Source organism: Phoca vitulina, unplaced genomic scaffold, assembly GCF_004348235.1.
Source record: "Phoca vitulina isolate PV1807 unplaced genomic scaffold, GSC_HSeal_1.0 scaffold14, whole genome shotgun sequence".
Taxonomy (NCBI): Eukaryota; Metazoa; Chordata; class Mammalia; order Carnivora; family Phocidae; genus Phoca; species Phoca vitulina.
This window is the reverse complement of record NW_022589717.1, coordinates 25,097,182-25,113,882: the sequence shown is the minus strand read 5'-3', so window position 1 is coordinate 25,113,882 and position 16,701 is coordinate 25,097,182. Positions and strand designations below refer to the sequence as shown.

The 16,701-nt window shown below is 35.1% G+C and overlaps 1 pseudogene; it reads right to left on the bottom strand.

Annotated features, from left to right (window-relative positions):
- Positions 1-15,680: 15,680 nt before the first annotated feature.
- LOC116637643 lies at positions 15,681-15,789 on the bottom strand (annotated as a pseudogene).
- Between the last annotated feature and the right edge of the window lie 912 nt (positions 15,790-16,701).

Here is a 16,701-nt window from a genome sequence, read left to right as displayed (position 1 = left end):
CTCAGTAATTTTCAAAGGATTAAAATCATACACAGTATGATACCTAACTACAACTAGATATCAGTAATGAGAAGATATCTAGAATATTTCCATCTACTTGAAATTAAATTATTTATTCCTAAATAATGTATAGGTCAAAAATATTTCAAGGAAAGCATTTTTACCTGAATAGTAATGAAAATGCAACTTGTCAAATTTGTGAGACACAGAATACTTCCTAGAAATAAATTTATAGCTTTAAATGTTTATATTAGAAAAGAAAGGTGTACAATTAATTATCTAAGCTCTCACCTTAAGATGTAGGTAAAAAACAGATTAATGGTTCCCAAAGGTTAGGAGGGAGCGGGAGCTGAAGAACATGGCTTTGTCTATAAAAGAGCAATGTGAGGGATCGTTATGGTAATGGAAATACTCAGTATTTTGACTGTATAAATGTCAATATCCTGGTTGTGATATTGTACTATACTCTCGCAAGATGTTACCTTGGGAGAAACTGAGTCAGGTACAGGCATACCTTGAAGATATTGCAGGTTTGGTTCTAGACCAGCACAATAAGGGAGTATCACAATAAAGCAAATCAAATGAATTTTTTTGGTTTTCCAGTGCATATGAAAGTTATGTTTACACAGTACTATAGCCTATTAAATTCAATAGCATCATGTTCAAAAGAACAATGTATGTACCTTCATTAAAAAAAAAAAAAAACTTCAGGGACACCTGAGTGGCTCAGTCATTTAAGTGTCTTCCTTTGGCTTAGGTCATGATCCCATCATAGGCTCCTTGGTCAGCAGGGAGCCTGCTTCTCCCTCTGCCTGCTGCTCCCCCTGCTTGTGCTCGCTCTCTCTGACAAATAAATAAATAAATAAAATCTTTAAAAAAATAAAATAAAACTTCATTTCTAAAGATTGCTAGCCATCATTTGAGCTTTTAGCAAGTCCTAATCACTGACAAAGACCACCATAACACATATAGTATAATGAAAAAGTTTGAAATATTGTAAGAATTACCAAAACGTGACAGAGACTTGAAATAAGCAAACGCTGTTGGAAAAAGGATGTCAACTGATTTGCTCAATACATAGTTTCCACAAACTTTCAATTTGCAAAAAAATGCACTGTCGGAGAAGTGCAGTAAAGCAAAGTGCAATAGAAGGACGTATGCCTGTACCTGGACTCTCTCTGCGTTTATTCTTATAACTGCACGTGAATGCACATGTCTCAAAATAAAAGTTTAGTTAAAAAAAATCCTATGCAATAACTTTTTTGACTTATATATCACTGTAGTTGTGTTTTAAATTCTGGGAACCAAGTGCCTCCTCAAAAGGCATTAAGTCATACCATAAAGTCTTTTTTCTAATTCTTTTCTTTTTCACTGAGAAAAATAATACACATTCAGAAAAATGCATAAAACAAATTTTAAAGTTGAATAATTATAATGTGGATCTCCATATACTACCACCTAGTTTAAGAAATAGACCTTTGCCAACATCCCAGAAACTGCCCATAGGCACTCTTTGGATTACTATTGCTTTGTTTCCTCTAGTGATAACCAACACCTTGACTTTTTATGATGCACATTTCCTTTTTTTCCCCTCATACATTTATCTTCTGTTATGTATCGCTAAAGAATATAATTTTGTTTAGCCTGATTTGAAATTTATGAGTGGAATCTCATGTAGATGTATAATTTTTAGTCTTGTTTTCTGGGGGTTAATATTATGTATGCAAGATTCATCTATATTATTTTATATCCTACAAGTTTATTTTTAATTTTGTTGCTTAGGGTATTCCATTTTACACAAAATACCACATTTTAATTCATTCTACTGCTGATGGACATTTAGGTTGTCTTCCAACTGGGACTGGTACAAATAGTGTTGCTGTGAACACTGCACATATTTTTAACATGTTTGTAAGCATTTCTATGACGTATTTACCTGTTAGTAGGACTTTTTGGTCTTAGGTTCCTTGTACTTTCAACTTTGGTAAATAATGGCAAACTACTTTCAAATGTAGTTCTACCTATTTATACTTCCACCAGTAGTGGGAGAAATTCAATGATCCACATCCTCATCAGTACATGATATTGTCAGAGTTTTTTTTTTTTAACCTTTCCCAATCAAGTAGGTACATAGTGTACCATTGGAACTTTCATTCAGGAAGAGCTGGGAAGCACATACTGGTCTCTATGTTGCCTGATGGCTTGAATATTTCCTCATAAAGAACCCCTGATAAGTTGTTTATTCAGATCTTCCTTGGGTAGTTTTGTCATGCTGTTTTTGAGTGGCATCTAGTTTTAAATATTTTCTTTGCTTACATTCCTTTTAGTGAATGCATGTTTTTTTTGTTTTGTTTTTGTTTTTGTTTTTTTAAAGATTTTATTTATTTATTTGACAGAGAGAGAGACAGTGAGAGAGGGAACAGAAGCAGGGGGAGTGGGAGAGGGAGACACAGGCTCTCCACTGAGCAGGGAGCCTAATGCAGGGCTCGATCCCAGGACCCTGGGATCATGACCTGAGCCGAAGGCAGACGCTTAACGACTGAGCCACCCAGGTGCCCCAAGAATGCAGGTTTTATAAATGAATTTGTTGAAGGAAAAAGCAAAATGTTTCATGAGGAAGATGTATTCCTGATTATTCACAATCCCTTCTCTTATGCCCATCCTCCAGCTGTCCTTCCAAAATATAGTATACTGCATCTGGGGAGCAGCACTTACGAGATTGGCTCAGAGTAGCACCCCAAGCACAGCCCATCTTTCCTGAACAGGGTCCTCCTCTACCATAGATAATGCAGGGAATGATAGGTTTTCCCCCCCAATATCCAGATCTTCCTATGAAAGATTTTGTAAGTGGAAATGGTGTAAAGCAACTACCATTAATTTATATGGAAAATTTTGAGCATTCCCAGACCCCCCAGATTACCTCTCTTAGGCTTTTCTGATACTTTAAGACACATCTCACTAATGAATGTACAAAATAAATCAAGATAAAACACAGATGCTCCTAGTTCAAAGCTTTGGTGGCTTGATGCTGAGATGCTGAGTGTCCTGGGGGGCTGGGAAGGAGCTGGGTGGTGCCCCTGTTGCTGCTTGTTACGCGCTGCTTCTATAAAGGCTCACTGCAAATCCAATGCTGAACGCCATTTTTACTTTTCGTCTTTCTTTGTAAAAGGAAAAATCCTCCTCCCTCTTTGGACTTCTTTCTGTTAGCGAAAACAGGCACTAGTGTAGGTCTTTTGTAAAAGCCAAGTGGTGTAATGTGAACTTCTGAAAAGTGAGGGATACCTGTCCTTCGATTTCAAATTCTACTGTTTAGGCTTTAGTCTTTAGAAAGTTTGAGTTCATAGACGTAATATAAGATGTTAGCCATGCAGTTAATTTGGCCTGGCAGGTATTAACTGTCTGTAAATACTTGAAAGCAAGATTTACCTCATGAAAACTGCACAAAACAGACCACTTGCCTACGGAATCTGAGCTAAGTGGACAATAACCCAGGGCAAATTTAACCCTGACCACAGAGTTATTAAGGGTGAAAAATGAAAACAGGCATTTTGCTAGTTTCTGAAATTTTCTATTGCTGATCTCCAGAGGTCCATTAACCCTTAATTCATAACAAAAGATGTTGATATAAAGATAATAATTGCTTGGAAAGGCTGACTCTCCAAGGACATTCTGCTAGTGATCAAATTGTCTGCACATAGTTCTACCTAAGAATGAAATCTCTTTCAGTGATCACCATTTTTCAATTTTATGCTCATGCATATTACGGTCATCATGTACTGTGGCAATTTTGGAAATTTCCAGGAAGAATTATAGAAAATATGGCTCATAAAAAGTCATAGTCACAAAAACCACAATTTTAAAAAGCAATATGTTATTAGTAATAATAATTTAGTTATACAGTGCCCACATTTTCCTACACTATCATTCATGCTTGGCTATAAAACTATTAATGACTATTAATAATACTAATATCCTTTCTTCCTGAAACCACAAAATGTAAGTTCAAATTCTTTAAACTGTGGAACAAATTACTCCACCAGTCTTATAATTTTTGATTTATTTCTTTCTTTTCCACATCATGTCCACTCCGTAACCTCTTGCTCACATCTTCAACCACTCAACTACATCGAAGATGTTTTTGTCTCTTAAAGTTAGAAAGGTGAAAGCAGAAATCACTAGGCATTTCTTTTTGGCTTTTAAGGAAAGCCTGACTTTGTCGAGAGACCTTTACCATATTATGACACAACTCAATGACAAAAACATCTGTAAAATTGATCTTTCTTGATCAACTAAATCTTTCAATGGTTAACCTGAAAATAAAGAGCTGCAATGAGAAGAAAATAAGCATTCATTTGGGATCCAAGAATGGTAATTTGGGAAGCACAGATTCAGGTAGAAACCCACATAGTATCTCACTCGTAGGGTGAAAGCGGGAAGTTTTTATGAGGAAGAGGAAAGGGGCAATTACATGAGTTGAAGAAAAGAAAAAAGAGTTTTCTGTGGGTATTAACAAACTAGGCTACTCTGGTTTCTACATGGGTTGACTACTGATTCTATCTTCGGAAAATCCACAACCATGTCTTGTGATCATGATATCCATTCTCCCTCTGACTTCTGCTTAAAACAGTTGCCATTTTGCCCAGTCCAAAAGTTTTGGTCAGTTTAAACGAAGATTGTTAAGGGAGTATCTCTGCAGAGACCACTCCAATTTTACTTTAAAATGGCTCCAGTCATGTCATTTTTTTCACACAATTAAGAAAAAATACAACATATTTAAATGGCATATGCATACAGTTTAGGATTGAGATGAGGTAAAGCCTCTGCCTGATGCCAAGAAATTGCACAGTGAAGCAGCATCATGATACTTACCCAGCCTAATTTTGGGAGGTTACCTAGGTTTGATGCAGTTTTATTACTGGTTTCACTTCTGTGAATATTTCAGTAATCCTTTAATTGTCCAGTGCTTTTGTTTTATTTTTGCAAGGTTTGTAGTTTCCCTTTAAAATGATTTTCATGATGTCGATGTATGCCGAAAATCATCTGAACACATACACATAATATTCTGAGATACATAAAAATGATGATGACATATTTCAGCTTATTTTTTTTAGAAGTGGGGAGGTTTTTCTAAGCTAGAATATAAATGATGGAGTTTATATATAAAAAATGTCTAAATGTGTTTTTTAATGAAGCATTTCTGTATTTCCCATGGCAATTTGAGATAATCACTGTGTACAATCTTTTAAAACAATTTTCCACATTTATTTTTAATTAAACTTGAGTAGGCTGCAAAACCTCTCAATTTACCTTCAAATGAACACTATTGAATTCATGTCTACTTCCCCTCCCCTGCTACCCCAGGCAGAGCAACAAGGTGAGCAACATTCTCATTAGCTTTAAATATGGATTTGTGGACAGTTTACCTCTGGTACAATAAAAGTTATCAATATTTGTTTCTGGAGTTGTGATAAGGTCTTATTTTAAGGATTGCCCTTCAGTAGCATATAGATTATAATTTTTCCCCTTCTTTAAAATCAGAATTGTAGATACTCTACAGAAATCATGGAGTTTATTGTGACTTTCTAGTCACCATCGTATTTATTCATCAAATGTATAATATAGTCAAACTTTTGTTGAATGAACTTGATAATATTTTCTCTTGATGTCCAAGATGGGAGGAGGAGGCTATCTCTTCATTAGACATCTGATCATTTTTATGTAAATGGAATAGTTAAGAGGAAAGGTTGCCATTAATCATGTTTATGCCTCACAACTTTTTTTGTGAAGTGGAAATAAAAGCTCATTTTACAGGGAGATAAATGGTATAGAGAGAATTGGAAGTTGATGCCAATAATTTGAAAACAGGAAGTCTGAGGAGATGAGGTTTCACTAGGGACCATCCCTGTGGCCTTCCGGCTACAGATGGAGAACTCCTCCTGTTTCTCCCCTAGCCATTACTGCCCCAATTAGCTTAACCCTTTCAGACTAAAGTCTGTGTATTTCTGTAGGCTCCCTAATGTTTCAGAAGAAAACTTCAGGCAGAAAACACAGCTCTGGAGTTTGCAGCCCGCCGTACAGCCCAGAGAATATCACTGGCCCTCCCCGTGCCTTGTAAAATAAAAGGTAACATATCAACCTTTGCCTCACGGGAGAATCGATGTATAATAAAGGGCAGAGAAGAATTGATGTGACTGACCAGGAGCTGCCCTTTGTGCTCTTGGACATGAATTGAGACAATTAATCTGATTTTCCTACATAACAACAAGGGCTCCACTTAGTACTCAGAAAGGCTTTTTATCCAAGGCCCTCCAAGTGCACCACTCCAAAGGAACAGCTCATAATTATTTCCTTATTATCACTCCTGTCCGGAGCAGATTTGAGTCATGATCAAAGAGAAAGCAGGTTGCTGATTAATCTATATCAACTGTCATCCAACAGATTCATGATGTTAAATACTGCCTGAACTTTTAAAACATGAAACTGCCATTTCCATGTAATTGATTTTTGACCTTGAACCACATTATTCAATTGTAATTTTAACTTAAGTTAAAACAAAATGGAGCTCTCAGGTGACTATGAACCAGCAACGAGACACTGCAGAGAAGGAGGAACTCAATTTAATGCAGGTTAACTTTTATCAACCTTAGCCATTACTCTAATAATATGTTTCTTGCTTCTAACAAAATGTCTGCAACTAGCCTAATAAAAAAATAAGTCTTTGTGGAATAGACCTAAAATAGATCATATAGTCACCTGATCTAAACCTTAAATCTGTCAGATGAAAAGACCTAGCCCCAGAGTTTTGTGCAACGTGCTCAAAGTTACATAGCTAATAAATGACAGAAATAGTATCGAAACGAAGTCAGCCACTTTCTTTTACAAATACAAAAAGTAGAACCCACAGATTTTAAGCCCTTTGTTCAAACTTGTGGGCTGGTTGGAAGGATCAGAACTAAAGTTTGGGTCACCTCTAGGCTGTCCCTACTATACTGTGGGCTCAAGGCAGGAGTATACATGGAAGCTATGTGTCATATACCTAAAGACTTAAAAGTTATTAATCAAGCTCACAAACTGTTAAATAAAATATGTTCTATACATCTGTTTTGACAAACATACCTCATCATGACCTGCAAGGTCAGGTTTGAATCACATTCTTAGTTCTTAGACTCCTCAGAGTTCATGAAGAGAGTCAGCCCCTGGCATCCAGCCCCTAGCCTAAAGCGCACCATCATTATTTTTCTTTTTAACTCCTAGTTCATCCCACAGCACTAGAGGCCTCAAAAGCCTACTTGTGGACAATCCAGTCTGTATGTCCAGGCATGAATGAGGCTCATCTATACTCCCCATACACCCTCGGCCAGCTCTAAGCCCTGGGGATGCACTTGCTGACATAACCTGTCTTTGGGCTCATAGATCCAGGAAAGCGGCCTGCTCAGGCCAAGGCAGCTGGCTCATAGCTGTTACTCATCCTGCTGCTAGGATTTCAAAACCCCAGATAACCAGAATATGGTCTTGTGGTGGTGGTAGGTGTGGTGAGTGCTGCTTCTGACTGGGCACTGCAGACTACTTGTCATAGTGGTGTGTAGACAGAGGAAGGCCTGAGCTGGGGACTTGGAAATGTGGTGGCCTAAAGCAGGAACCTCTCATGCTCAGGTCTGCATGGGGCGAAAGGGAAGACATGGTCTCTTTACCCTTTAGTCATGTGTTTTTCTCTCTTTCCCAGGATAACTCTCAGGGATATATAATTATTCAAAAATTTTATTGTCCTTTAAAAAGAGAATTTAGAACATCTTAATTTCTCATCCCATTTTCTATTTTAATCAAAACAGATAGATCAACACTGTTGGGCTGATAATAATTCTCTATTCTCAGAACAAAATTTATTTCAGTTGCTGACAATCTTCCTTAAATCCCAATTATATATACTATGTTCAATGAACACAACTTCTTTTTATTAGACTTTTATGAAAAAAGTATGCTAATTTCAGACTTTAAATAGTTAGAGGGATTTATAAAACTTGGAAGTGTTTTAGGAATATTTATTAAATAATTTCAATATAAAGTATATGGTGAAATGTTAAAAGAAATAGTACTTGCTTTATCTTACAGATGACAGAACTAAGGGATAAATTAATAATTATCTTCAAGTTTATAGTTGATACTAAATGAAGGAAGAGGACTAATTATCTATCTGGCTTCAATTGTGGGTAATGCCAAAAATTTGAAAAGTAAAAATTGAATTGAATAAATGATCTAAATTTTTCTAACAGTATAAACGTTTGTTACAGACATCACTCACATACCCACACATACCCACACACATGCACACATCTCAATAATTTAATCTGTTACTCTTTATCTGAATATTTTCTGGTATGTAGCTCTCACTATCCTTTCTTAGATACCATTTCTTTAAACCATCCCACTTCCTCATTACCTAGAAGGGATTCAGGTAGACAAATATGTAAGATTCTTTTTAAAGTGCTTCCTACATTTCTTCCTTAACTTTATGATATAGTGTATCACACTATAGAGTGAATATTGTTATTTCCACTTCACATATGAAAGAAATTACATAAATCACAGAACAATCATGTGGGAGAGCTAGGACTCAAACCAACATATAAGTATATGCCTAATGCCGCTTTGTCTACATGATGTATCTGCTAAATAGGAGTAACTAATACCTGACTGAGCACCAATGATTGGAGGTAGTAATAAATGGGGAAGAAAAGACAAATCTCCCATGCAGAATTCTAAATAATTTATGTAGATAGACTGCTCCCAGTGAGGTGACTCCCACTCCGTAAATGTGAGCTTCCAGAAAGTATAATATGAAAAGGGGGAAAAAAGAGTAACTTTATAGTAGAGAAACCTGACAAACAGGGTAAGAAGTTTTATTTATTCAGTCAATAGATGATTCTTGCTACATCTTTACTTATAGACTCCTTTTAATAGATCTATAACTTCAGGAGTTACAGTTTGGATACTCCCAGTTTATAGGGAAAAGAATGTCAATATTCTGATGGGGTCTGAAAGATTACTAAAATAAATACAGCAACTTCTGCTTCTAGGCACGATGGAGTAACTAGTACTAGACATAGCTTCCCACCATAAACAACAATACAACTCGAAAAACTGCATCAAACAACTTTTTTTAGGGATTAGATAGTAGGCAGCCCAAGACTGTAATCCTTTATAGAAGGAAACTGTAGGAGTCAAGCCCCATATTTGTCTTGGCTTTTTGCCTGGGAATAATTTCTGGAGGAATTGTCCAAAGAAAGAAGGTGTGGCAAAGTTCAGAGTTCAGAGCTACTAAAGTGCCACTGTGGGGGGCATGTGTGAGGCAGAGTACCAGAATGCAGGGAGCTGCAGGGAAGGAGGCCCCAATGCACATGGGGCTTCACTGTGGGTCTTTGGCCAAAGTCTTGGCTGTGCATGCATAAATCCAGACAAACTGAGGCCCGGTAGAGAGTAGATTCCATGAGGCAGGAGAGCTGAGTGGAGACAGCAGAGGTATAATAGATGGAATAGATGCTGGGTAGTGTGAGTTTAGGACACACTGGTGTTCCAGTCCAGCCAGAACAGAGGAGCTACACTGAGCCCTTGGTCATTCATTTTAGACCCGGTAAGACCGTAAGAACTACACCCTTGAGTAAGGGCCATGTTCTAGGGTTAAGGACAATTCTAAAGAATCCTACCCAAACAGGCAATAAAACCAAGCCTGAGAGGCTTTAAATGATCCAGTAGTCATCTTTTTTTTAAAACTTTTTTAAGTTTAATTGAGATATAATGGACATGTAACATTTTATGTTTTGGGTATATAATATAATGATTTTATATATGTATATATTGGAAAATGATTACCACAATAAGTTTAGTTAACACCCATCACCTCACAGAGTCACACTTTTTTTCTTGTGAAGAAAACTTTTAAGGTCTACTCTCTTAGCAACTTTCAAATCAGGAACACAGTGTTATTAACTACAGTTATAGTTACATAAACATATATTGTTATATACATGGCAGTAATTTAAGTGCCTACTGGAACAAAATTCAACATTCTTTATTTTTTTTTTTTAAAGATTTTATTTATTTATTTGACAGAGAGAGACACAGCGAGAGAGAGAACACAAGCAGGGGGAGTGGGAGAGGGAGAAGCAGGCTTCCTGCCGAGCAGGGAGCCCGATGCGGGGCTCGATCCCAGGACCCTGGGATCATGACCTGAGCCGAAGGCAGACGCTTAACGACTGAGCCACCCAGGCGTCCCAAAATTCAACATTCTTTAAAAAGACAGCATAATGTAGACTCCCTATAATGTATCCTTCATAATATTCTGGAAAAAAATATGTTACTATATATTTCCTGCTTCTATGAGTTTGACTATTTTAGGTACCTCATATACATGGAATCATGCCATATTTGTCCTGGGACTGACTTATTTCAGTTAGCATAGTGTCACTAGGTTCACCGATTTTGTCACAAATGACAGGATTTCCTTCTTTTTAAAGGCCGAATACTATTCCATTGTATGTATATAACACATTTCCTGTATCTAGTCATCTATCAATGGACATTTGGGTTAGGCTGTGGGAAGATGGGAAAATGGTGAATTGTTGTTCAATGTGTATAAAGTTTCAGTTATTCAAGATGAATAAGTTCTAGAGATCTCTGTACTAATAGATAACAACAATATTGTACACTTCAAAAATATACTAAGAAGATAGATATAATGTTAAGTGTTCTTAACACACACATACACAGAACACAAAAGAACACAAGGAAGTTTTTGTAGGTGATGGATATATTTAGTACCTTGATTGTGGTGATGGTAACATGAGTGTATGTATATGTCCAAACTTATCAAGATGCATACACTACATGTGTGTAACTTTTTGTATCACAGTTATAACAATAAAACTTCAAAAAAGAAAAAAAAAATTACTGTTATGCTAAAAAAAAAAAAGAAGAAAAGTGAAACTCACAATCAAGGAAAAGTCAATCAAGTAGACTATAAATGGCTCAGAAATTAGAAGATAACGACTTTAATAAATATGTGCAAGGACTTAAAGAAGAATGATGGACATAATGAGTAAACAGGTAATTTCAGCAGAGAAATGGAACACATTAAAAAAAAAACAACTTTAAAATACAATATCTGAAATGAAAATGTCAATGAATGGGATTAACAGATTAGAGGTGACAGAAGAAATGGTTAGCGAACTTGAAGGAAAATTAATAAAAATAATAAAATTTGAAAAACAAAGAGGAAAAAGAATAAAAAAAGAAAAGAAAAGAGAAGAGCTTTAGGGATCTGTGATATGTCAAACTGTCAAGTGTGCACACAATTGGAGTCTCAAAGGGGAGGAGAGGGGGTCTGGTGGAAAAGTTTTTTTAAAAGAAATAATGTCTGAAAATTTCCCAAATTTCATGAAAACCATAAACATAGATTCAAAAAGTTCAGTGAACCCCAAACAAGAAAATACTACAAAACCATGCTTAAGTATATCACAGTCCAACTTCTGAAAACTAACAATAATATAGACAAATTTTGATAAGAGTGTGTTAGTTTTCTACTGCTGTGTAACAAATCACCACAAACATAGAGGCTTAAAACAATATGCACTTATTATCTCACAGTTCTTTGGGTCAAAACCTGTGTGGTCTCAACTGCATACTCTGCTCAGGATCTCACAAGTTTGAAATCAAGCTATTGCCTGGACTGGGTTCTTATCTGGAAGCTCTGGAGCAGTATCCACTCCAAGTTAATTCAGGTTGTTGGCAGAATCCGGTTCCTTGTGGTTGTAGGTCTAAGGTCCTTCTTTCCTCTTGGGCTGTTGGCCAGAGGCTACTCTTTGCTCCTAGAAGTCACTTGCATTCCTTCTCCTGTGGTCCCTTACATAGTCAGTACCAGAAATGACACATAAAATCCTTCTCACACTGAATCTCTTGGACTTCCTCTTCCAATCCCAACTGGAGAAAACTCTGCTTTTTAAGGGCTCCCATGTTTACAATAGGTCCATCCATATAATCTTCCTTTTACTAACTTAAAGTCAACTGATTAGTAACCTAATTACATCTGCAAATCCCTTTTTATAGATAATGTAACATAATCAGGGCATGATATCTTCTCAAGAATTATAATCTTGGGTGGGGTGGGGAAGGATGTATTTTAAAATTCTATATACCACAAAGAGCCACAGAGAAATGAAAACAATACATAAAGGTGAACAATTATGCCTGATTTCTTATCAGAACCATGTGTGACAATAGATTTGAACTAACCCTTGAAAGATAGAAAGGAGGAAAAGAAAGGAAAATGACAAGCAGATTTCCCTATCCAGTAATATATCCTTTGAAAATGAGGTAAAATAGAAGACATTTTCAGATGACTAAAGGCAGAGAGAATTCATGAAACCTGCGTTACAAGAAATGTTAAAGAAAGTTATTCAAGCTGAAGGAAAATGATGCCAGCTTAAATTCACATTTGCAGGAAGGAAAAAAAAAAGCATTGAGAATGATTAATATAAAAACCTATCTTTTTCTTCCTTACATTTATTTCTTTAAAAAACAACTGACTTTTTGGAGTAGAAGCAGGAAAACTTCATGGCCCCTGGGCTAAATCCTGTTCATAGCCTGTTTTTGTTTGGTCTGACAGCTAAGAATGTTTTTTATATTTTCAAAGGATTGTGAAAACAAAAAGTATGAACCACCACTACCAATACCACCACCACCGTCACCACCACCACCACCACCACCAACAAGAACAAATGACAGAGACCATATGTGGCTTTTAAAACCTAAAATATTTACTATTTTGTCCTTAAATAAAAATATTTGCTGACCTCCTTTTTAGAGCAAATAAATAAATAATATTGTCTTATGGAATTTATAATAAATGTAGTGGTTAAATATATAACAACACTAACCTGAAGGTTGGGAAAAAGCAAATGGAATTATATTTTGAAAGATTCATACATTTTAAGTGAATGTTAGAATCACAATATTAGCTCTGGGAAAATTGTAAGAATGCAGATTGTACCCCAGAGCAATCACTAAAAAATACAAAGTAGTATAGCTAGAAAGCAAAAAAAAAAAAATTCAAAATGGAACACTAAATAATTTTTGACTAAGAAAAAAAAATGCAGGATAGGAAGAAAATAGAAAACAGATCAGAAAACTAGAAAACAAATAAGAATACAGCAGAATTAAATCTAGCCATAACAATGATTTTATTAAATATAAACAGACTAAACAGTCCAATTAAAAAGCAAAGATTGTCAAGCTGCCTAAAAATCAAGATGAATTACATGCTATATACAAGCAACACACTTTAAATATGGAGAAATAAATAGGTTGAAAGTAAAAGGTTAGTGCCCTGGGCTAAATTGTGTTTCTCCCCTAAGTATATTTGTTGAAGCTCTCTTCTACCATATGACTATATTGGAGAGAGTTTCTTTAAAGAGGTGATTAAGGTTAAATTAGGTCACAATAGTGGAACACTGGTCAAATAGAACTGGATGTCCTTTTAAAAAAATGAAGGGGCACCAGAGACTCACTCTGTGTCTTGACAAGACAATAGCAAGCAGGTGGCATTTACAAGCCAGGAAGAGAGTTTTCACTACAAACCAATCCAGCTGGACCTTGATCTTGGACTTCCAGCCTCCAAAAGTGAGGGAAACTATATTTCTGTTGTTTAAGTCACCTAATCTACGGTATTTTGTTATGGCAGCCTGAGCTAGGACTAAGCCTGAGCTTGAGACTGAGGAAACTGGAAAAGGGATACAATGCAAACAGTTAAGAATAAGAAAGATGGTGTGTGTAGAAGGATAACAGGCATCAAGACGAAGACTGCTACTAGAAATAAAGAGAGGCATTTCAAAATGATAAAAGGTCACCTCCTCAGGAAGACATAAACTCATATATGTGTATACACTAAATATAAAAGCTTCAAAATACATGAAAAAAACATGACAAAACTAAAGGGAGAGAGAAATAGATAAATACACAATCATTGTTGGGAATTTTGACACCCCTCTCTCAAAAATTGATAGAACAGGTAGATAAAAATCAGTGAAGATACAGAAGATTTGAATAACACGGTAAACCACCTTGACATTCACAGAACGCCCTACACAACAACCAAAGAACACACATTATTTTTAAGTGCTCAAGAAAGATTCACCAAGGTAGCTCATATGCTGACTGACAAAACTAGTCTCAATTAATTAAAAGTATTAAAATCATAAAAGAATATATTTTCTGACAAGAGTGGAATTAAATTACATATCAGTAATATTAATATTTCTAAGCAAGCCCCTACTATTTGAAAATTAACCACACACTTCGTACTTAAAGCATAATAGAAATTAGATGTTTTGAGTAGAATAACTAAAATAAACTTATCAAAATTTGTGAGCTACAGCTCAAGCAGTGCTTAGAAAGAAACACATAACTTTAGAGGTCTACTTTGGAAAAGAAGAATGGTGTAAAATTATGTAAATTTCCATCTAAAGAAGCCAATAAAAGAAGTAAAGAAGGAGATAGTGAACATAAGAAATCAATGAAAATCATGGAACACTACATCAAAAACTAATGTTGTACTGTATGGTGATTAACATAACATAATAAAATTAAAAAAAGAAATCAATGAAAATGAAAATATAAGGTATTAAAGAAGGAGAGAGGGGCTATTAATCCTACAGACATGAAAATGTAATGAGGAAATATGGTGAACAATATTATGCTAATAAACTCTACAACTTAGATAAAACAGAAATATCTCCTGAAAAAATAGAAATTACTAAAATTAACATATCAGTAAGAGAGATTTAAATATCCCTGTATCTACTAAAGAAACTGAAAGTGTAATAAAAAGTTTTACCCCTTTCTCCCCAAAATCCAGACACAAATGGTTTAATTTGTGGATTTTATTAAATCTGTAAGCAAGAAATAATACCAATCTTATATAAATTCTTTCAGAAAATAACGGAACGGGAATAATTTCCCAACTGGTTTTATGAGGCCAGACTAATTGTGATACCAAAACCTGACAAAAACATCACATGAAAAAAAATTTACAGGTCAATATCTCTTCAGAATATTGATAAACAAATTATCAGCAAATTGATTCCAGTACTATATAAAAGGGTAATACATCATGACCAAGTGAGGTTAATCCCAGAAAGGCAAGGTTTGAAAAATAATCAGTGTAATTTGCCATATTTAAAAAATAGAAGGAAAAATGCAGTCACCTCAAATAGACTTGGAAAAAAATTTGACAAAATTCACTACTCATTTCTTATTTTTAAAAAATTCCAACCAAATTCCCAGCAGGCCTTTTTTTTAATTAGAAGAAATTGATATGCCAGTTCTAAAATGTATATCAAAATGCAAAGATGCTATAATAGTCAAGACAAAGTTGAAGAAGAATAGCAAAGTTGAAGGATTCAAACTATCATACTTATTCTAAAGCTATAGCAATTGAGACAGGTTGGTATTGACATACAGGTGGGCTAAGAGATTAGTGGAATTGAAAAGATGGTTCTCTGAACAGAGGTCCACACTTACACAGTAAATTATTTCTCTATCAAGGTGCCAGTGGGAATAGAAAAATCTTTTTAATAGATAGTGCTTTAAAAATAGATAAATTATATGGAAAAACAACGAAACACAAATATTACCTCCCACCATCACCAAAAATTTATTCAAGAAGGTTTATAGATCTATTAGCAATAATCGCGCCTCGGATAAACCTCATTGGCTACGATACTGCCACTGCGCAAAGCTTATATAGATCTAAACACAAAATCTCTATCTATAAATCTTTTGAAAAGAAGACATAGGCAAATGCCTTCACAGTATTGGCGTAGGCAAATATTTCTTAGGGAGCATGAAGAAACCAATAACCAAAGAAGAAAAAAATGATAAGTTACACTTCATTTAAATGTAAAACTTCTACTCATCAAAAGACACTATTAAGACATTAAATAGAAAACTTACTAGGAGTACATATATAGAGTTGAGAAAGTACTTTTATCCAGAATATACAAAGAATTCCTACAAATAGAAAATAAAAAGAAAAATAATAATGAAGAAATGGGCAAAAGACCTAGACATATACAAATGGTGAAAAATGTACACAAAAAGATTCTCAGCATGATTAGAGAAATTCAAATGAAAATCACACTTGTTAGAATCACATTCTGTACAGCAGTTCCAAAAGGGTAAAATTGGAGATGGATTATACCACATGTTAGAATGTGGAGAAACTGGACCTTCCAAACATTGCTGTTAAAAATATTAAATGGTACAGTTCTTTTTTTTTTGAAAACTCTTTGGCAATTTCTTATGAATTTAAGTACACGCTTATCCCATGACCCAGCAATTATGTTCTTATGTATTTACCCAAGAGAATTTAAAACAAATATCCAGAAGAAACTTCTACATGTTTGTAACAACTTTATTTATAATAACTCCAAACTGGAAAAACCCAAGGGGTACATCAACAGGAGAATGGATAAACAAATTATGGCATATTCATATAATGGAATACTTCTCAACAATAAGAAAAGAAATATACCACTGATATACCCAATAACACTGATGAATCTCAAAATCATCATAACTAAAAGAAGCCAGACACAAAAGAATAGATATTGTCCAATTAAATTTATATAAAGTTTAAGAATGTGAAGGTAG